This window comes from Ambystoma mexicanum, chromosome 11, assembly GCF_040938575.1.
Source record: "Ambystoma mexicanum isolate Mex_15411 chromosome 11, UKY_AmexF1_1, whole genome shotgun sequence".
Classification (NCBI taxonomy): domain Eukaryota; kingdom Metazoa; phylum Chordata; class Amphibia; order Caudata; family Ambystomatidae; genus Ambystoma; species Ambystoma mexicanum.
In genome coordinates, this window is record NC_090934.1 from 735,010,639 (window position 1) to 735,034,293 (window position 23,655).

Consider the following 23,655-nt stretch of genomic DNA (forward strand, 5'->3'; position numbering starts at 1 on the left):
CTTAGCTGCGCACACTCTTGATGCGCTCATCTCAGCTAACCGTTCTCTCTATAACCCTCTCAGTACTCCTCTCTCTTGGTCTGATCATTCCCTCCTCTCCTCCCATCTAGAGATCCTGGGCTCCCCGGCTAAGCCTCTGCCCCCACTGCCAGCCTCCTTCTCCGTCATCTGACCGATGAAGCAGGTGCCAGTAGCCGCCTTTGCTTCATCCTTTCTTTCCACCTCCACCCCTGATACAGATTGTCACTCTGACTCAGTCCTTGCTAACCTTCACCTCTCCATCTCCAACACACTTGACATCCTTGTCCCTGTCATGAGGATCTGTATGAAGCTTGCCTCCAAGTGCAACAGTTGGTATGACTCTGGTCTAGCCTTGCTGGAAAGCAAGTGCAGAGTTGTGGAACGGTAGTGGCTGGCTTCTCGCACATCCTCTGACAAACTGGCCTGCCACCTACTCCAAAAGCATTACAGACTGTCCATCCAGTCTATTAAGAGGACCCATATTCAAGCCTGCATCTATGAGGCCACCAACAACATGGCTGAACTCTTCAAAATCTGTAAGGAACTTGCCAATCCTACTACGGTCTCTACTTCTCCTCCTCCTTCCCAGGCCCTCTGCACGGCTTTGGCCTCCCACTTCACAACCAAGACTCATGACCTCCTGTTCTCACTCTCCTCTACTCCCCCTCCTCCTCTACCCTCACCTAGGCCTCTCTTGGACCCCTTTCTCCATCCCTCCTACTCCCCTCCTGCTCACCCATAGCATTGGATGAGGTCACCAAGACTGTTTGATCTACCAAAGTCTCCTCCAAATGGGTGCTTCTCTGCTCCTCTAGAAGCATCAAGGACAATATTGCTGCCCATGCTCCCTACTTGGCTGAGTTCTGCAATCACTTGTTTGCCACTGGCTCCCTCCATTCACCTCTCAAGCACTCCCTTGTGCATCCCCTTCTAAAAAAGCCATCTCCTGACCCTTCCTGCCCGGCTAACTACCGGAAAGGTTGCTCATCTCCCACCTAATCCGCCACACTGAAGCTGTTGGCTGTCTCCATGACCACCAGTCTGGCTTCAGAGCAGCCAGAGGCACGAAACTGCTCTCGTGAACACCCATGAAGATCTACTCTTAAATCTCGAATACAATTCTCTTTCTGTCTTCATCTTCCTTGATCTGTCCTCTGCCTTCGACACTGTCAATCATGCTAGCCACTTAAATCGACGCTGATACTTTGGGCATCACGGACCGGCACTGGCTTGGCTGACCTCTTTCCTGTCTAATCGTCCCACACAGGTTCAATTGGGCACTTTTCTCTCCTCTATCTCACTCTCTACTTTTGGCGTACCTCAGGGCTCTATCCTCTCAATGTGGCTCTTTAATATTTACCTTGCTCCTCTTGCCCACCTGATCTCCACCTTCTCTCCTCACTTCCAGTGTTATGCAGATGACACTCAGCTCTCCTTTAAGATTCCCTCCTCTACCTCCTCTTCTTCCCTTCTCATCCCCGATTGTTTGACTGCTATTCAGGCATGGTGTGCTGTGAATGATGGAACAAATTACTTATCTGTAACTGTTGTTCTCCAGCATGGGTCTGGCATGGATTCACATGCTCATGAATATTCCCCGTCGTCAGGCTGGGAATCCTCGGTAAAGAAAAATCAGTATCAGTTTCGTTTCTGATCTGTCTTTCGTAGTAGTAACCAATCACTGATCTCTGTGTCATACTGACCACAGCCAATGACTGCCCTCTCCTTAAGCCCCGCCTCTGGCAGCCATCCTCAGATTTGGTAGCACATAAAGTGGCAGTATGACCAAGTGAAGAGGCGCAGAGGGGTAGGCGGGAGGGTTCGCATGTGAATCCATGCCAGACCCATGCTGGAGAACAACAGTTACAGGTAAGTAACTTGTTCCTTCTCCAGCATGGGGTCTGGCATGGATTCACATGCTCATGAATATAAGAATACATAGCAGTACACACATGCACAACCACGGGAGGTGGCAAAAGGCTCAACATTAAGCAATACAACAACTCAACATTAAGCGTCTCTTACCTCCTCACCAGGCTCTCCTTAAGCGAACAATATGCGCAGCACTGCTTGGCCGACCCTGGACTCCTCCCTGGAATCCCGATCGACGCAGTAGAATCTCGTGAAGGTGTGCGTCGACCTCCACGTAGCAGCCCTGCAGATGTCCAGCAGGGGTACACCAGATAGGAACGCCGTAGTAGCAGTGATCGCTCTGGTCGAATGGGCTCTCAGACAGCCTGGCAGCGGTCGGTTAGCCAACCGGTGGCAGTGCATGATGCAGCCGGAGAGCCATCTGGAAATAGAAGACTTCGAGAGAGCCTTCCCTTGATTCACAGGTCCGAAGTTCACAAACAGCTGTGATGTCCTCCGAAAACTCTTTGTGCGGTCCACGAAGAACTTCAGCACTCTAGCCACAACCAGCGAGTGCAAAGTCCTCTCGGCCGGCGACGAAGGAGATGGGAAGAAAACAGGTAACACCAGGGGCTCGTTAAGATGGAAGTCCGACGGCACCTTGGGCATAAAGGAGGGGTGCGTCCTAAACACCACCCTCGAGGTATGGAAAGTCAAGCACAGTGCTTTGCAGGATAGGGCCTGGATCTCTCCCACTCGTCGTGCGGAGGTAATGGCCACCAGGAGTGCAGTCTTCCACGACACAAACTTCATCGGTGCGGAGTGCATCGGCTCGAATGGGGGCCCCATAAGCCTGGTCAGCACCACGTTAAGCTCCCACGCCGGGGCCGGGGCCTTCACCTGCGGGAACGACCGGAACAGTCCTTTCATAAACTCTTTTAACAGTCGATGGGACCACAGGGACGTCCGTCCTGTGGTTCTGGTATATCGGGAGATCAGCGCCAGATGAATCTTAATGGAGGCATGGACCAGCCCAGCCTTTGCCAGCGATAGCAGGTACGGCAGCACTTGAGGGGCGTAATCCGTAGGGGGTTGATCTTCTGTGCTCGGCACCAGATAGAGAACCTCTTCCACTTGTGACCGTAGCATTTGAGAGTCGAGGGCGCCCTGGCCTTTGCAAGAACCTCTCTGCAGTCGGCCGGTATATCATACCCTCCAAACTCTAGCGCTGCAGGAGCCAAGCCTGCAGGTTCAGCGACGCCGGGTCGTGGTGGAAGATGGCGCCTCCTTCTCTGGAGAGAAGATCTGCGTCCGCCGACAGCTTGATGGATGGGGACGTTGACAAGTCCAGAAGGTCCGGGAACCAGATCTGCCTCGGCCACGCTGGTGCGACGAGGATCATCCTGCACCGTGACCTCTTGAGCTGGTTGATGAGTCGAAGCAGCAACGGCAACGGGGGGAACGCATACAGGTATAGGCTGTCCCAGGGGAACGAGAACGCATCGCCCATGCTTCTCGGCTGGGGAAACCTGCTGGCGAACCTCTGGCACTTCGCGTTCGTCGCAGTTGCGAACAGGTCGATTTGGGGTTTGCCCCATCGTCGGAAGAGTTGATCCACCTGATCCTGGCGCAGCTCCCACTCATGACACGCGCGCAGCTCCCTGCTGAGCGAGTCGGCGATGGTGTTTCTTTCTCCTGCCAGGTGGAAGGGAACCAGGAACATCCCCTGGGCGACCGCCCAGTGCCACAGATCCTGTGCCTCCTTGGATAGGGCTGGGGATCTGGTGCCTCCCTGCTTCCGTTTGTAAAACATTGTCGTGGTGTTGTCCGTGAAGATCCGCACCACCTTGCCCTTGAGCGACGGGAGGAACGATTTGAGAGCCCAGAACACGGCTCGGAGTTCCAGGTTGTTGATGTGCAGGAGCTTCTCCTCCGGGAGCCAGAGGCCTCTTGCGTGGAGATCTCCGGTGTGGGTGCCCCAACCTTCCAGGGAAGCGTCCGTCGTCACTGTCTCCTGGTACGCCGGCGTCTGAAAGCCCGTGCCCGCCGTGAGGTGCGCTCGAACGCCCCACCACTGAATCGCCCACCGGAACACCTCGTTGAGGGGGACCCTATCTTCGAAGGTGCCCGTCGCCTGCATACAACGGGCGTCGAGAAATTCTTGAAGAGGGCGCATCCGTAGTCTGCAGAGGCGCACCAGGTAGATGCAAGAGGACATCATCCCCAGGAGGGACTTGATGGACCGCACCCTGGCCACGTCCGTGGCTAGCAGCCGCTGCACTTTGCCCAGAATGGTCTTCGTCCGTTCTTCCGACGGTGCCGCCAGGCGCCTCACTGTATCGAGCTTCGCTCCCAGAAACAGGGCCACCTGCGACGGCACCAGGTGGGACTTTGGGTAATTTATGGTGAATCCTAGGTCTGTGAGTAGCTGGACGGTCATCGCAGTGTGTTCGACAGCGAGTTCCCGCGTCCTTGAGCGGATGAGCCAGTCGTCCAGGTAGGGGTAGACGTGAATCCCCTGCAGGCGCAGCCATGCCGCCACAGGTGCTAGGCACTTGGTAAAGACCCTGGGGGCCGACTTCAATCCGAACGGCAATGCTCTGAATTGGTAGTGGCGTCCCTGGACGACGAACCTGAGGAACTTTCGGTGACTTCTGAGGATGGGAACGTGGAAGTATGCATCCTCTAGGTCCAGCGACGATAGAAAGTCGCCTTCCTCCAGCTGTCCCAGCACGTGCTGGAGGGTGACCATCCTGAACTTTTGTGACCTGATGTATTTGTTCAAACGACGAAGGTCCAGGATGGGGCGCCAGCCGCCCGTCTTCTTCCTGACGAGGAAGTACCTTGAGTACACCCCGGAGCCCCAGAGCCTCTTCGGGACGAGCTCGATGGCGCCTTTTCTGAGCATCGCCCGTACTTCCAACAGCAGTTGCGGGACGTGATTTTCCTTCCTGGCCACAGGTGGAACGTGAAGGCACTTCTTCAGGAATTCGATAGAGTGTCCTCTTGCCAGGGTATCCAGCACCCAACGGTCGGTGGAGATGGACTTCCACACGCAGACTAACTTCGTCAGCCGGCCTCCCACCGGGGTGCTTCGGTGGGGGCCCGACGCCACGGCCGGTTCAGTCCTGCTTGGAGGTGGTGGCCTTGCCACCCTGGCCACCTTGCCGATGGCGGCGAGGCCCTCCCTGCTTGCCGCAACCCCTGTAGGCCTCCTGAGACGAGGAGCTTGCCGCCTGGCGGTAGGACGACGAGCCACTGCTGGATCCCTTGGAGGCCCCCTGTCTGCCTCCGGAGCTCCAAAAGGGCCGTCGTTGCTGAAGGGCTCGTAGGGCGCGGGCCGTCTCCGTGTCTGTCTTTATGGCTTGGAGGGATTCGTCCACCGCCTTCCCGAACAAGTTGCTGCCGTCGAACGGCATGTCCAACACCCTGGTCTGGACGTCCTGACGGAAGTCGGTCGCCCGGAGCCAACCCCGTCGTCGTAGACAAACTCCGTTGCCCAACTGGCGGAACCCGGTATCGGCAATATCGGTTGCCACCGTTATGGCGTGGTCCGACGCCACCTCGCCTTCTTGAAGTATCTCCAGGGCCTCGGACCTCTTGTCGTCCGGTAGGAAGTCCAATATGGGGGCCAGCTTAAACCAGAGATCTCTGTCGTAACGGGCCACGATCGCCAGGGCGTTGGCCGCTTTGATCGTCGTCGCTGCCGACAAAATGACCCGTCGCCCCATGGCGTCCAAATTCTTTCCCTCGCCGTCCGGCGGGGAATTCGACGTTGAGGCTCCTGACCCAGCCGCTTTCTTCTTCTTCGCCGCTGAGACGACCGAGTCTGGCGTTGGCTGGGCCCTGAGGCACAGGGGAGCGGTATCGGGGACCTGGTACTTCTTCTCGTACCGGTCCCGTTTGGCTGGTGCCGTGGAGGGGTTCTTGAGTACCGACAGGCCCTCCTCCCATCGATTAGAGGCACCGCGATGACAGTCTTCCTATTGGCCTCCCGGCGCTGATAGAGGAAACCTTCCTTTTTCTGCTCCTCCGGGCAGAGCTGGGACAATTCGGACGCCCTGGCGATCATGGCGTGGAACGAGCCAATCTGGTCGGGCGGAGAGGCCCATGTGACGGGAGACGGGAGACCCGTTCTGTCGTCGTCGCCGTCAGAACCCGTCGTCGAGCCCACCGCACCGTCATCTCCCGACTCGTGGGAGGATGAGGAGGGAACTGCAGGCGTTACGGGGGCGAGCGGAGGAGAGGGTTGGATCCTCCGTCGTTTGTTCTGAGGACTTCCCAACGGGCCAGGTTGTGGGTCCTCCGGCCTGGGCCGTGGTAATCTCATCCTTATCTCAGAGCATAAGGACTGGATCGCAAACAAAATGGCCACCAAGCTATCCTGAGGCCTAGGTTCTGGCTGCGCGGGAAGGGAAGGCTGCTCTTCCTCGCCATCGTCGTCTTCCTCGGTTATCTCTTGAGGATCTTCCTTGCGGGATCGGAGCCTCTCGAATTGGATTTCGAGATCCCTCACGACCTCGGTCAGTTCCCCCTCCGAGGCTGACTCCGAGCTCGAGGAGGCTACCGTGCCCCCCCCTTTTTCCATCACGGGGGCCTTGACGATGGGCTGAAAAGAGGATTCCCTCCTTGGCGGCAGGGAAACTCTAGTCCCGGAGGCAGGCTCCACTGGCGGGGTCTCTGCCGGCTTGGCCAGAGTCGCTGCGATCGCCTCGATAGAGGCCTTTGCCTGCTGGGTAGGGGCCTTCACCACCTTAGGTGCATCCTGGGCCTTCTCCTTAGGGGGAGGTGCGACGCCTCGCTCCCCCTCTCCCGAGATCGGACGGGGCTTCTCCCGAAGCTTACCCGGGGTCTCGGACTTCCTCTTCCCCGAACCGGAGCGCTGGCTCGTGGTTGATGGTGCCGGGGAAGGTGCGCCCTGCCTGGCGACCGAAGAGCCCGACATTTCGGCGCTCCCAGAGCCAGCGGACTCGCGGCGCTTGGCCTGGTGTTGGGCACCCGTCGCTGAGGCGCCCGCACAGGACTTAGAAGCCCGCTCGGACCCTTTCTTCTTCTTCTTACCCATTGAGCCCTTCTCCAACCAGCTGGCGAGACGGGATCGACGGTCCCTCATGGTCCACTCCGACAAGTTCTTGCAGAACTGGCAGTCCTTCTCTACATGAGTCTTGTCCCCAAGAAGGCAGTAGAGGCATTGCGAATGTTCGTCCTCCTTAAACACATTCTGCAACCCGCATCCAGGGCAGCTGCGAAACAGCTTGGGTCCGGGTGACGAACTCGCGTCCTGGGCCATCTCGAAGTAGGCCGTAAATCTTCTGGAATCCTGCAAGAAGTTGATTCGACGAAATCTTCACCCTTGAGGGTCGTAAGAAAATCCTGCAACGGGTCCCCGTTAACGGGAGTAGAAACGGTGGAGCTTGAGGCTCGATTAACCGAAAAAATGTGAAAATTCACCTGAAAAAGCGCGAAACACGCAGCAAAAGCTCGAGAGCTAAGCACGAGGACTCCCAACACTTGAACGTGCGGTAAAAATCTGAGGATGGCTGCAAGAGGCGGGGCTTAGGGAGAGGGCAGTCATTGGCTGTAGTCAGTATGACACAGAGATCAGTGATTGGTTACTACTACGAAAGACAGATCAGAAACGAAACTGATACTGATTTTTCTTTACCGAGGATTCCCAGCCTGACGACGGGGAATATTCATGAGCATGTGAATCCATGCCAGACCCCATGCTGGAGAACTCTATATTAATGCCAGTAAGACCAAGAGCCTTCTCATCAGAACCACTTCCTTTCCTTCCCTTCCCCCTACTCTCTGGCTGCCCTCCTAGGGCCTCCTCGACCAGTCTGCCCCAGAGCCCCCTGCCCCCACTAGCACTAGACTTCGGGCACCCTTCGCTGACTAGACTACTGAGTCTGGTTCACCCCCCTCCTAGCACTAATTACCTTTATCCTGCCCCCCCCCACGCATTTGACCTATAGGCTCCCCCTAGCACTTACCCATCCCCTGGAACCCCTCCATTCCTTTTCCTCCCCTCCCCCTCTCCTTTACCCTGACCTGCCCATCCCTGCACTTACTGGGTGCTGGACTTGCACGATACAAATGTCACAAGGCCTAGTAGGACAGTTTATTGTTTTTATTCTCCTCTGTTCCCTCTTCCCCCTTAGTTTTGTGGCACCTGGAAACACTTTCTGCTCTATAGGCACCATACATAAAAATAAATACAATTTGGAATTCAGAAGCATGAACCCAAATGTGTGGCAGGCTTGGTAGCCCAAGTTGTGGGTTCAGGAAGAGAAGTATTGCAAGAGGTTTGAAAAATGAACATATTGTCCATAACAGATTTATTCGGGCTGCGGTGGTAAAGTGAACAGAGCTAGCGTCAGCAGACTAGGTGGCACCCACCAGATCATGAGTGAAGTAGAGAGTGACAGCTGACAGAAAACTGAAGCCCTCCTCATTTAAGAGGTTTAGGGGTGGAAGTCTCCTGGGGTGCTGAAGCACCTAATGAGTCACGTCCATGAGTGGAACCTATGCCCCTTCTGAAACAAAAGTGCTGTATCTTCTGGAGCAGATGCTGCTGCCTAGCATAGGGGAAATATTGTAACAGAAAGGGAAATAGATATCGGAATCAATTAAACTTTTGATAACTGGAGAAGACAGTATCAGTGGCATGGCTGTAGCTCTGGATTCCTACCCGTCTCCAGTGAATCATCAGCTTTCATCCAAAAAAGAAGTTCCCCATCAAATGGCATGTCATTTGCAAATAAATCAGAAGTATGTATCCAGGCGTGCCAATAAATGACTACGTCTATGCCTATTTCTCTTCCTGTGCAATATATTTCTTTTTCTATATAGTCATACTTTCAAAGCACAAACATTCACCTTGCAGTATCTTTGTGCTGAGATTTATGAACCTTGAAGGAAATTCCTGTGATACATTCTAAGACAATTAGGGAAAAGTTTTAAGGAGGCTGCAGAATTTGGATAGTTCAGTAGTTGCTCTGATCTGTAATGAAAGATAATTCCACAGGATGGAGGCTTAGAAAGAGAACTTCTTCCCCTCATTTAAACATAACTGTAATTAGGGTGTTCATTAGATTAGAGGTTGCATCGTGTACTCCACGGAAAGGGATAGCAAAAGATTTTTTCAATCGGACCCAAGGTTTAGATCCACAAACAGTGTTGTGATCCAAATATAGTGCCTTGTGCCGAACGGTTGGGTCTCCCCCGCATTATAAAAAATAAAGTAGAAGAAGTAAAAAGTAGATTTCATTTTTCGGTGAAATGGATTTGGTGAAATCGCCATTAGGTGAAATATGTTCGAAGAAATCACATACATCCCTGAAACTAAGCTAAAGTCGGCTGTGGAGTGTCTGACTTCAGATGCAGCTACATCAGTGTTGGTGTCCACACTAGTATGAGTGTCGGCTTGTGCCTCTATGTTGATGCCAGTCATGGAGGTCAGAGATCCTCAACTGTAGCCCCTGCTCCAGCACCAGCATGCTCCAATACATTGCTCAGCACTTTTGAATGAAGTAGTGGGTGTTACAGCAGAAAGTGCTGCCTGAGCAAGCTGCTGGAAGCGGGCACATTTTGACTAGCTGAAACCCTCCTTGTCAGCTGGGGAAAAGGTCTTAGAAGAGAAGGTACCGTCTGTAGCTGCATATTTTCTAGGGCCGTAAGTGGGGTCCTGTGGCACTGTCTCTCAAAGTGTGAAGATGAGTGGTGTTAGGAACCGAGGGATTCACTTTGACACTTAGATGTTACATGTTTTTCTTTTACTTTCACTTTACTGGCTCTGTGGCTATGGTCAGATCCATGTCATGGCATTGTAGCAGTGACAACATGCACTAGGAACTTGGTGCTTAGGGGAGGGCAAAAACCAAGAACAGCTCCCACTACCGCTATCCGCATGAAGCACAGAGAACATAACCTAAGTCTCTTACCCATTATTACAAGTTAGCAGTGGGCTCTGACACCAACCAAACAAAGCCAACCTCAGCCTGCTGCACTGTTCATCTTCATCAGCTTTGGAAATCGCTGCGGAGATGTGTGGAGATGAAACTGGTAAGCCACTTGGAGCTGCTGCTGGACTGAGATGCACAGTACATTTCTCTCTATTCTTGTCGCTGTGCAGACTTCCCTAAACAAAGAGTCTTGCAGAGGGATGTTATCTACACAGTGTCCTGGCTGGGGATGTAGTAGTGATCACAGGCATCCTGAACTGTATGGCACTCCCAGACAACTAATGACATGTGATTGACCTTATGTAAAAGGGAGGACCAGAGAGTTGCAAAAAAGATAACAAACCGCACAAGCAGATGGAAATTAGTGTAACTAACTACCCACTCCACCAAAAACCTCAAAATCAATCAAACAATAGTTGGGGTAGTTATCCCAGGTATACCAGAGGTCGTCTGGGGGTCTGCCTGACTCCCAAGGGCCCAACTTCCTTCCTCAGTATAAACAGAGGACTCAGCCAATGGCAAGCTAGAACTGCAGTTTATTGCAAAAACCAACACGGATCATTGAAGACTATCAAGATTCTCCAGTACATCCAAGCGTTCCATGGTGTGTGTTGCGTTTTTCTGGACAATCCACATCATTTCTGGGCCCTTCCCCGAAAAACATGATAGGGTGCTGATGGTGGTATTCCCGATGGAAGTCACCTGTAGGGGTTATTCTACTGGTCCTTGCATGTCAGGTGGCTGGCCTGTTCCATCCCCAAGAAACGATCCATTACAATGTTGCAGAATAGTGGGCCTACCATTGGTTCTTGCCCCTTGCCATCCACCCCAGAGTTTCTATTCTGTGATTGGCTAGAGCTGATCTCCCCAGGCCTGGGACTCGATTAGGTTCTCAGCTCTCTGTGCACCTCTTCAAGGTGATGTGAACGTCTAAGTATCTGTATTGTATCTGGTAGTGTACCACCTTTGCCTATGAGAGTGTGCTCTGATGTTGCAACACTTGTTGCTTTCCTTGTCTGGGTTTCCTGGGATCAGCTCTGCTTTCCCATCACAGATGAATGTCCATTGTCTGGCTCAGCAGTACCACCTGCTCGTAGACCACAAAATGGAGCTGTTGAGGTTGCATTTATAAAGATGTATTCCATTTCTCTGCAGCAGGTCCCTTTGCCATCTAAAGTTTGGAATGTGACCATGTATCTCTTACCTTGGCTGTGAGCCTGCTTTGCACTCTGTGCAGCCTGAATCAGCTCTTCTCGTCTTGTGCTCTGTGACTTGAGGCCCCCATATTTTTCCTTAGACTTATAAATGATTCTATAAATGATTCTTACATGGTCATGTTATACTAAATAACCTACCAGGCTCCATATACTCCTGTAGTTCCATAGGATTATTTTGCATAAGCATCTGCAAGCTTGCTCAGGATCTCTTTTCGCCTTGTTTTTCTGTGTTACTGCATTTGGCTAATGAGAGAAATAATCAAGGCTTTGGCAGTATGCATGTGTATCCGTCCTCTAGCTATAGAAGTGGGTAAACATGTTCTTCCTGCATGTGACTGTGTGTTTGTGTAATGCGGTGCAGGAGTGCGAGTGTGCTTCATGACTAAAGCTGCTATCTCGTGGTGTCTCTAATGATGTCAGCGTTATGGCTTCTTAGGTTTTAGTTGATATTGTCCATTAGGGAATTCCCTTCCACAATCTCCTTTGTCTCCCCTATACCTGTAAGCACGTGCAGATTGGGTCTGTATGGTTGATTGAGGGGATATCTTTCCATGTACATGTCTGCGAAGGGTGCACTTGGGATTCGCCCAAAATAAGATGGGTGACTTAGAGCATTCCTGGCTATGCTTCCTGTTATGAACTTGTGGGTGAGGAGGGGCATTCCTGGGATCCTCTCTTCACAATGAAATAAAAATGCACCCTTTTCATTTACTGGAATTACTCTACTAAAATCTTAAATTAAACTTGTATGCCTAAACGCTCCCACAAATACTCCTCTAAATGAGAAGGAGAATTTTTGTTTAACTCCCCAAAACTTATTTTATGTCCAACTTCACTTCCAAATAATAAGTAAAATACCCTCACGATACAATCTAGTGTAACTTTGCAGGTCTTCTTATTCTGCAGGACAAGGGAGGGCATATTATGTATGTCTATAAATATTGTTCATTATTGGCACATACACGCACACAACTGCCAACATGCTTTCATTCAAACATACATGCATATTTTGAAAACATGGTATGAGCAGGGCTATTCACAGTCAGGTACCTCAAAAGGAATCATAGATGCAAGCCAATCCTAACACTATCTTTGGGAAAATAAACATTACCATAAGGCATGTGACTTGAGTCAAAAATGAACGAATTGTATTAACTAATATGGGTGGTGTCAAGACTGATTTGCATGTGTAACAACAATCTAATACACAATGGGGGTCATTGAAGCTTAAATAAAAATTACATGCAAGGGACCACCAATGTTTGCACGTATGTGCTGTTGGGTGCCCTTCATTCAATTGGAAACTTTCACAATGCGGAATGAAAACATGAAAAGGAATACTGCCTGTACGCCTCACGTTTACTCTTTACGTTTACTCTCCATTTTGTTAATAAATACTGCCAACAAATTATGCTTTGCAGGTGGTCTTTGTTAATAGAGTCCTATGGGAGCCGCCTGGTGTTTAGCAGGTAATAAGTAGTTGTGGATCCCATAGGAATCTATTTGCTTTATGCCTGCATAAAAGGAACTGCACTGAAAAGATACAGGAAGTCAGCGCAGTGGAGTCCCATGGCCTCCCTCTGCCTTGTCACTGCAAAAAATGGGGCAGGGAGGTAATTGGAGGCGGACAACCATTACGTCTTGCTTTTACTCTTCCATATACCACACCACCCTCTTTCAGAGGAGGCTGGCAGTCCTGCAATGTTACCCATAGGCATTGTGTGTGGTTAAGAAACTTTGGTTCAAACGTTTGCCTCCATTACTTATTGATTCTTTCTCATTTTGCAAGTTGTCTATTGCATTCATAAATGGCTCTCGTTTGTAACCCAAGATTTCTTATAATTCACTCACGCGTATTACAGTTGTGCTTGGTGCATTGTTTAAATGGTGCAAATAAACACAGCAAAAGTTAAGAATAATAACCCAAATAAATTAGGATATGAATGAAATAATGTCCACATATCTGGATGTACAAAATGAAAAGCTTCAGTGAAGCAAATATTTCGAAAATGTGCTAAAATAATCGTAGGAGATGGGTCAAAGCATCCTGTGCCAATAAAACTGTTTCACTTTTTTGTTTTTACAGGGCCTGCCTCTTTTTGGCTCCAGGACTCAGAGGGCCTGATTTACAAAACCGTTTTTGAAGGGGAGAAACCCCATTGAAAAAGGCCTTGTGAATCAGGCCCAGAGAATCCTCTCGCTGCCCTGGCGTTTCTCCATTTTGACTATTAACTTCAGAGGACAGGCATGCTGCCAACTCGAATGAGGCTCAAAGCAGTGAAAAGCCCTTCAGGTAAACAGTGTGATAAGCTAAACTGCAGAAACTAGACAATGTTTTTAGACTATGAGGCAGTTGCTATGGAGACAGTTGCTAATTAACTGCATTCAGCCAGCAGAACAAAGGGCTTAAGGGCAGACAGGACGGTGTATCTTAGAGCTAGCAATGCATAACATCTTATGCAATCTGCCCATCTCTCATATCTGGAATGCCTGCGCCTTTGCTTAGACTGCAAAATACCTGAAGAAATGGAAAAATTGTATAATGTTCATTTTGTTCCGATAAATCTTTTAAATCAACAACCTACACCCAAAAAACACCTATTTCATGTTTGCTCTGCTGTATATTAAATACAAACACTGCCAAATGTCCGAGGGTGATTCAGGTGCTTTGAGAAAGACACTGGACAGTGCTGCCAAAAGGCTGTTTTTTTTGTTTTTTTTTAAATAGCACAGTTTCAGCAGCATCTCATCCCCGAAACGACACTTGTACGAAGATCTATAGGGTATCATTTTACAATTTAAACAGTTGGAAAAATGTCTATAATCACAGATTGATCACAGCAGACAGTGATGTAAATTTACTGAAATGAGTGACATCAGAACAGACATTACACAGATATTAAACCCTCAGTGACATCACAGGAAGAGGCATCACATGATATTTCACGCCATCCCCATCCCCAATAACGGACCGTTTATGTTTTAAAATATATATATATATATATTGAAACGATGAGGATGCAGCATGTTAATAAACTGTAATTGACAAAAGGCACAGAGATTAATATATTAAAACTATTAATAGCTAAAGATATGTTCATTATGAAGAAACCAGGTTCTAGATTTCTAAAATCATAGTGTTTGCCAAAAGATCTGCAGCGGTTGCAAACAGCAATGTGGATACAGCAGTCGCAACCCGTTGCTAGTCACAAACGACAAAAATGGCTCCTTAAGGCAATGCTAGTACATGAATTATAAAGGTGTACCGTACATATGAGACATCAATTTGAGCATGTGCAAAAGGCAGAGCCATGGGGAAGAACAGTATATAAAAGCTATGAATCACCTGGCGACGTTGATGAAAGGGCGTGTGTTTAAAATAGAAACATACCAGCATTGTGATGCAATTCAAAAATCAGTAGGCCATTTCTATTTGACACATAAAACTCTACGTCCTTAGTCAAAGCCTCTATAGGCAGTTTTCAATGAGGTTCTGGGTTAGTAGTAAAGCAATATATCCTAAAATAAATTGAATTATTCATATGCTTATAAACCAGGAACACATTTGTATCAGTAGTAAATAAATTCAGACCCGTTCACCTTACATTTCATCTACCATTTGCAGGTACTGCACACAGAAACAAAAAAAGAAGCCCTTGTAAGCAGCAGAACGACAACTTTTTCTTTTCAGTAAAAGTGCCCACCTGGACTAATTTTCAATGAAGCAAATAAACCTTTTGAGAAAGGATATGAGGAATGGTTACTGCTGCAGCAAGCAAGGGGGCGTTTTTTGTAAGCAAGTCTTTGTCATTCAATGGATGCTTGGCAACAAAATAATAAACACAGATTCTAAACTAAAATGACAGATGGTTGATGGTAACTAGCCGTGAGTATACAATACTGACAGCTTATGTGCGCTGGTGCAGATTCCTGGAGTGAAGGCTATAACAGTCCATGTTACCTCAAGGACAGGTACAAAAACAAAAATTACAAACCTACAAGGAGGCAAAGAGCTGTACCATTAGACTGCAACAGTTAACATTGTTATTTATAATAAAGACTACTCTTGTTTATGGAACAACAACAAAATGTACAATGCTGAATAGATAACATTCTAAAATAAGAGGGGCATTCATAGGAATAAAAGGGAGTCCAGAAAAGGGGTACAGGTGAAAGGCTACTTGATGAAGGCAAAAGGAAATTCCATACATCTGGTGCCACATTTCTGAAGGCACTTCACATCTGCATTCAGTATGATACAGTATGATACTCTTGGCATGATTAAGTGGCTGTTTCAGGAATGCCATCTGCGAGGGCTAAATAGCCTGAGCTTACCTGATTTTTAATACTAAAATGATGCATGGAATTCGATTCCTGGAAGTGGGATCTGTTAATCAGACCCCATTTTCATAATGCTCAATGCCAAAAAGGAATAATGCACACATGTACTTTGCTGTAACCGACTACGGAGATCCGCAGCAGCTGCCATGCATTGGTAGCACGGCAGGTTCACAGGCCAGATGTACTTTCCTGAACACAGCTGCTAAGAAACAAAGTTTCAACAGGCAGAGGTGGCTTTTAAGCATCTGCACCTCTTGTTCAAAATATTATAATTATGTATCACAGCATCCTGGTAATGGTTATTAATAGCTAAATTTAGCCATGTCTAGTTATGACATGCTGACTACCGACATTACACAATTATACAGCCACAAACAGTGGATGTCAAATTATTTTCAGCTTGGTGAGCAGTCACTCATTCATGGCAGGGCCAGGTATGTATAAGCCATCTGGCCTGGGTTGGACCTAACCATGTTGGATCCATAAGGGGGGTTGAAAACTTCCTCCAGGGAACAGGACCCTCCCTGGGAGGTACCCTGGGTACTGGTACTTCACAGACAGCCCTGTCTTGACAATGGCCATTTCACACTAGAGCGCTGATTACTTGAGTCATTTTAAACAAGACAGATAGAGGAAGGAGGCAAAGGTAGTATAGCTCAAAGGAGAGCTTTAGTTCACAGAGGAATCAAATCATCTTGGATTTTGCTAGGGACCACAATCTCCCTCCCCTGCCCCAATTCAAGACAAGGAACTCTAAGTATGACATCAGTAGGCAAAGGACACTTGTTACAGCATCCTGGATTAGACCCTTAACAGCAGGCTTTCTCTGGACCAACCTACTGTAGCATGCTGACTCTTTAAGGGGTAAGATCCTCCCCTTAGTTGATTCATCTTTAGAACCCTTTGAAGACGAATTTAATGGAACCTGATTGGGAGTACAGTATACTCAAAATCGTCTGCCAGAAAGTTGAAGACAGGAGATCCACTGAAGAGGAAAGCTCTTCTTTCTAACCATCCCAGAGGCCTATCTAGGATGCCCAGATGGACAGAGAAGACCTACTGCAATTGAGCCACTGGTACACAGAACCCTGCTCAGTGAAAGTGACAGACCACTACAAGTGATCCCTGTACATCAGTAAAATGTACTCAATGTCGTCTGTATGATATGATATGAGATGATATGGCATTTATAACCCTCCTATACACAAATGTTTCAAGGCGCAATGAGGCAAGGTAGGGGGAACAGAGGGAAGACAGAGACAACCATCTTACTAGGCCAAGTGATATTGAGATCGCACAAGTGCAGGGGAGGGGGAAGGGAAAAGTGTGGGTGATGATTTACCTGCAGTTCCTCTAGCAGAAAAACTTGTGTTATTCCATACCGTTCTAAGTCAATCTTGTTTGTTTTAAATCACAGTGTATGATCATTGGTGACTATATGTGTTTGTTTGTTTTTTAAAACTTTTGAAATATAATTTAGGGTCCTGCAAGGGAACGCAGCCCCTCATAATGTTTTGGTCTTCATGTATTTTTCTAATATCCCTCTCCACCAGACTCTGTTACAAATATGATATTTCTATGTTAAAGGGGTCCAAGAAGGAAGTTAAAATGAAGGACATACATTCCCTCAGACCTGTTGAGCACTCCTCTACCTGTTTAGACCCATAGAAACCACTGAAATTCAAAGTGGAAATGCTACTATTATGCTCAAAACTTGCTGCTGAATATGTTTCTCTCTTGCTTTTACTTATGGACGTGTGAACATAGCTAGAACATCATTACCAGTTTACATTATGCCTAGTTAGCACATTATTGCTGGGTTCTAGAAAACCCACTTAGATCATTGCCAATTTCCAAAATGCTTAGTTGGCAGTTATGACGGAATGCCCACTTAGCACACCATTGCTAGTTAACAAAATGCCCACTGTGCAAATAATTTCTAGTTTTTGTTAGGCTCCACAACATGGCATTCTCCTATCATGTTCACCTAACTCACTGCATGTCATCGACTGCTGCTTCCCATCAGGGGCTTACCTCCTGTAGCCGATGGCAGAAATAAGGGATGCCAATGATCCCTAAAGATGCTCTAGACCTCTGGTGGGCTGCAATGCTGCAAATATCGATGGACATGGCAGTAGCACCCAGGAACTGGGAGCAGCCAATCAGGTTGCTCAGAACGCAGACTGAACTCTTCAGTAAAGGTCCCAATTTTCTGCACCATGTTGACTACTCCAGCTGTCTCCATCCCTCCTACCCCAGCCTGGTACCTTAATTAAACTTGGTCACTTACTTGTCCCTTCTCCTGCTACTCTGGCTCATCTGCACATCTGCCAATGCTCACATGTTCATCATGGAAACGTAAAAACAACTCATAGAGCTCCCTTTGCCATTTCCACGGCATTCTTTTATATAAAAGTAAGCCCTGCACACCTCACAAGATTGTATCTCTAAAAGAAAACATTAGCACCCTGGGCATTGTCCTGTGGTATTATTGCAATATTCCCTTCAGTTTTGAACTGTACTGCGATAACATCCTGTCAGCCATGTGTGGTCAATACCCTGTATGGTTAACCACTAAATGCGTTATTATCAAGACTGTTATCATCAGTCAGTCTCTGCTATTGATTTGAAGACTGGCTGAGGTGGGCTAAATTTCCAGGTAATCTCTTCCCGCACTAACCTGCAAGCAGAAGGGTCTGAGGAGGGCCTAAGATCACTGTTCCCTGCGGGAAACTCTTTATGGTACATGTACAATACTATTCATATCACAAGAGCAATGGCACATTTCCCGCAGTTCTTAGTTCTGCAGTGGCTGAATGTGCACGAGTTCAGGGGTCTGCAACCTTCTACTCTCCAGATACTTTGAACTAAAACTCCCAAGATCCCTCACCATTGACAATGCTAACTAGGGATGATGGAAGTGGTAGCCCAAAACATCTGGGGAGCCAAAGGTTGCAGGCCCCTTCACTAGTTGTTGTGCCAGTATAATGACTACATTTGGCTCGTATACTCATTGGGGCTCATATTCAAGTGTACCGTGATTTGGTGGCACAGACCCATTACGTGTGCACCGTCATGTCTACGACACCTTTTTCCTTACCCTTTGGCACTTAGCCACTCAAATTGGGGAAACTCTGCCTGCCATGTACGCATGACAAGCAGTATTTACAATGTATTCCTATGGAGTCCCCCAGCTTTTTTATAAAAAGCTGGCAGACTCCATAGGGATCCTCATCATTTGCACTAGCATAAAAATTTACTCTGGAGCCAAATGCTGTAATATTTGTATGGCGGAAATGAAGGGCGCGTCGGAATTGTACGTTACGATCCACCCCTCCTCACCGCCATACACATGAATGAAAATGGGCCGTACCGGAAATGCAATGCATAAAAGCCTTATGCAAGGCTTTTACACATTGCATTTCTGATATGCCGGGCTCACAAACAGCACTATTGTGCTCCCCCAAACATTTGTATACTTTCGGTCTTCAACAACGTGATAAATCAGCACAAATTAGGTCACTGCATATTCGTTGCTCATTGTAGTCCCAGTACATACATATGTCTGCTCTTAACAATGATATTTGCACCAGCATTAGCACTGAAACTAACATTAGTGCAGAGGTGCTCACTGAGCCAACCCAAACACTCCCTTTCACTGCATATTGTCATGCTATGATCTGTTATGTCATTTTATGCCATGTTATAATATTCATATCACATTTTGGTGTGTCAAAATAGGTTATGTCCTGTTATGTAATGTTATGTATCATGTATATGCCTCACCATGAGATGTCATATGTCATGTCATTACTTGTCATAACATGAAATGACAGGACATCATGACATGTCTTTACATGACATCATAACATGGTATGGCATCATGATATAGCATGACTTAATGACATGACCTACCAACCCCAATTCAATCTGACTTTGACAAGCACAATATCCACAACTCTAGCAAACTGCCAGTTTACAGCTACACAATTCCAATATATTCTTAATTTGCACAATTACAATATAGGTCCAGTCTGCACAATCTCAGTATACTACCATGCTGGCAATTTCAATAAAATCACAATTTTTTAATTCCCAGTATAGCCCCAATTTTACTAATCCAGTAATTACTACCCAGTTTTAAAACACAAGAATACTCAATGGTAACAAGCCAGTATACTCCCAGTTTGATAGCGCTGTCTGGTTTGCGAGTACTACACATGTTTTTGTTATGAACCACCTGTAAAGCTCTTAAAGCTACTGCACTGGCTATTAAGTGCCTGGCAGTGTTGGTACGCCCGGCCTAGTAATCTAGCAGAACAATCTATAACACAGACAATGGTAATAGTAGAATGGACTATACAGGTTATATAAATCAGATGTCTTGTTGGCCTGGGTTTTGGCTATGCTCAGGTTAGGGCTACTTAATACATTATAGGCCGCTACTCTACATGAACCATTCAGTCACATTAGCGATGCTGCACGGAAGCATGGTGTCTGTATAGGCAATTCATATTGCATCTGGCTATTCCAATTTGTTCACTAAAATATGTAAGTGCGTTTGTTCCAAACTGAGAATTTTGCTGAGAACCAGGGAGAATGCACTGATTACAAAAAATAATACAAGTCATATGGGTCTGAAAAATATTTTCCCAAACGTTAACGCCTAGCCAACATCCAGTCTAGCAAACCGCAGCATAAATTAAAACATTCAAAAAAGTACACTAACATCTTGTCCACTGACCCGCTTGCTTTAGAGCAGACAATATTTATGTTGATTTTTCCTTCCCACTAAAACTTGGCACATTAACTTGAATGTTGATGTAGGGCTAGATTTCTGTACAAACAACTTTAGTTTGTGTAATGTTTCAAGTGGGAAGTGGTAAATGTTTAGAACTACAAAACCTTACCAGAAAATCTTGAAATGATAACTAGGCTGTTACCTGAGTCACACGTGAAAAATCAACAACAAAGTATTAATAGGCATTAATTGATTACTCAATAGACGCTGCACTTTAAATTAAGAATTGTACCAACGCACGTGTTGCCTTCAGCCACAAAGAGTGTAGAGGTTCCTGTACCTTTCCATTGATTTGCATGACTCTTTTCTGACCTAGTCCTACTCCTTATCCTCTAACCTTTTTTCCCAATTTACTTTCCACCACAGAACCTGGGCTAGTTCACCCCAGAGGGGGGCACTGTACGCCAATATCCAGTTAAGCCTCACGGCCGTAAGACCAAAAGGGCGGAGATAGGCACCGAATAAAAGCTTAAATCACCTAGTATAATTGGTTTGTGTGATTGTGCTATTATTGACTGCTGAATTGCAGTTTTGGCGTTACTTATTTATATGTATTATTGTAAGTTTTAAAACGATCAAGTAAGTACCTTCCTACACCTGACACATTTGGACATAACTTCATGAAATCTGCTTTAAAATGGGACTACAAACATACTAGGGGTGTAAAGGTACACCGGTATATACCGTGAACAATTACATTTACAAATAATAACCGTTAGCTCTTTTATAGCGGTTTACAGTGGGGCCTGCGTTGAAGGCTTACAATGCTTTTGTAGTTTGGTGCACATGCTACTGCACACACACCAGAGACTGCAAGGTGCACAGTGTGGTTTCTGTCAGCCAAGCTTGCAGTCGGAGTGTGCCCGGGCGGCTACATTAGCGCACGCACGTTAAAGACAGTGGTGGCAAGAAGTACTCGACATGGGCTTCACAAAAAGCAGCCCACATTGCGGCTGTTTTGCGCATGCCCAACTGTCCGAGATCATCACAGCTACCGATTACAGGCCAACAGCCAGCGCCGCGAGAGAGCCACTGAGAAGAGCATGAACGGAATTCTGCTGAGTGTTAGGTGTTTTGTCTGTGAGTCTCGGCTTCAACAGAGATCAGATTCAGAGATGTGTGCCATGTCTGCATTGCGTGGTACCCTTCTTGCAAACTAGTAAGTTATGTTTGTTTTACTGAAAACTTGAAAGTTTAACAAACATAGCGGCATACACGCTCCTCCGAACAATTTGCTGCATGTAGAATACTGAAGAAAAAATGCTCACTTGTAAAACGAGCGGGCTAGTGGTCTGATCTACTACAGATAAGAGCAATATTAGGCTCGGTTTCCTGTTTGCACTTGCTTGCAAGGTCTCTGGCCTTTATGGGGAGGGATAATGGGAGCTGTAGACAACTGCTGCAATGAAATGCATTCGGTTTATTTCATGGACAGGATACTGATTTTACAAAAGCTTTGTTTTCTTCGTTCACTCTGTAAGTCAAGTCACATTTGGTATCGGGCAACGTTGACCCCGGTAGAGAGCAGCCAGGTTTGTTTCTTACCAATCCCCTCCCTATAGCACATAAATGTAACATATCCAGCACATGCCACTAATTAATATAGCTTGCCCTCGCAGTGAAGCACATTTTGCAGGAGTTCGAGTGGCATGTGCTAGGGCCCTGGGCTTATCTGCCTGGGCTGCGTAGCTCTGGTTTAGCCAAGGCCAGTGCAGTTGCCTCATTGCCACTGAATTGTCTGGGACACCAAACAAACTGGACTTGTGTGGGGCACTGGACTCCCCCCCAAAGGTATTATGTTGGGGTGGGGTACTGTGCTGGTTGATGCTTTTTGACTTTGACACTTAAACATAGCGTATACTAATGTCTGTCCTGTGTATCCCCAAAGAATAAAATGTCATCACTGTAATTGAGACACTGTGAGATGTGCCTGATAATTTGATGAATTTCTTTCTGAATGAATTTGGCTGCTGATGAGACCCCCAAGCTGAGTCTCTTGTAACTGAATAATCCCAGATGTGTTGTGAAGGTGGTAATATAGCAAGATTCAGGGTGCAGTTCTAACTAGTGGTACCCTTTGTTTCGGTCCAATTTCGAGAATACATTCGACCCATGTAGCAGATGCATCATATATGTCCTTCTTGGGGACATGTGCCTTTCTCTTTCAATAGCCAGGTTAGGTGCTGACATGTCCATGCAAATTCGAATTTTTCCCCCCATTTTCTTTTTAAGGCACAGGGACGATAGGAGAAACCCCATGGAGTTGGCCGTGTTGCATTTTCATGCTGTCTTGAGGAATTATTGCATTTCGTCTTCTACTTGTTTTGGAATGTTTAAGGGAATTCCCTGATAATGCTGTGCAACTGGTTTGACGTCAGGATTGATGTGTCATTTTATTTGCTACTCCTTTAGTTTTCCCTGCCCAGTTAACAGCGAGGGAAACATTTTGACGATCATGTCTTTGGGGTCTGTGGTGTACGCCAGCATGATTTGATACATTATGTGCACCAACTCCATTTCCATGGCTGATTTGAAACTGAGGATGCTTCCTCCTGGTACCTCACCTTTCATGACATAAATGGCCAGCTCTGCAGCTGGGTCTTTGTATGAGCAGGTCGTTTAAAACATAGCTTTATATTCGAACAGTGTGTTAGATCCATGAGGATATATATCGATGTCAGAGGATCACAGTTTCACAGTGTGTTTGAGTCCTCGGTATGTGTCTTCACTTATCACGATGACCATGGAACCTGTGTCAATTATGAATTGTCGCGCACTTCCATTTAATTTGTGGGGTGAAATATAGCGCTGGAATGCTAAGAGGCCAGAGTGATTTGGAAATGCCCATTGCATAAGGCCAGTATAGAAATGGTGATGTCAGACATGAGGCCTAAAATCAAAAGGAAAGAAAGTCGGGCCGATACAAAAGAGCGAAGATATGCGCAATGCATTTCAGCAAAGAAAAGAAAGACATGTGATTGACAAGGTCAGTTCACTCAATCCATGTAGAGCTGCACTTATACAGAAAGAAACATCAGTGCAGACATTATCTTCAATGGAATACCAGATTGTGCTCCAAAGCAGCCAAAGTGAAACAGTGTTCATTAAAAATTACAAGAAATAAAAGATTTTCCGGTTTGTTTTTCCCTCATCCAAATGACAGTATGCAGAGAAAATGCTCTCTAGACTTTCAAAGTTTGAACATGGTTTTCTCATATAACTGCCTTATACATATGGACAATCCAGAAGTGATACTCATGTATTTTGAAACAGTGAAAGCCTTATAAGATGTCATGGAAATTGCAATTGTGCATGCGTTTAAAAGTCCATTTGCTGCATGGTACATGCACAGTCATTTCTCCCAACATGAAAGTAACATCCAAGACCTTCCCTCTGCTGCCCTGAAGACAAAGACCTGGTTGTCATCATCAAAATGGGCCATTACTTAAAAATATAC

At 47.0% G+C, this 23,655-nt stretch overlaps 1 protein-coding gene across 5 annotated transcripts in view; it reads right to left on the reverse strand.

Annotated features, from left to right (window-relative positions):
- Positions 1–23,655, reverse strand: part of TEAD1 (TEA domain transcription factor 1) — a 791,559-nt gene that overhangs the window by 566,165 nt on the left and 201,739 nt on the right. The gene's annotated exons all lie outside the window — the stretch shown is intronic.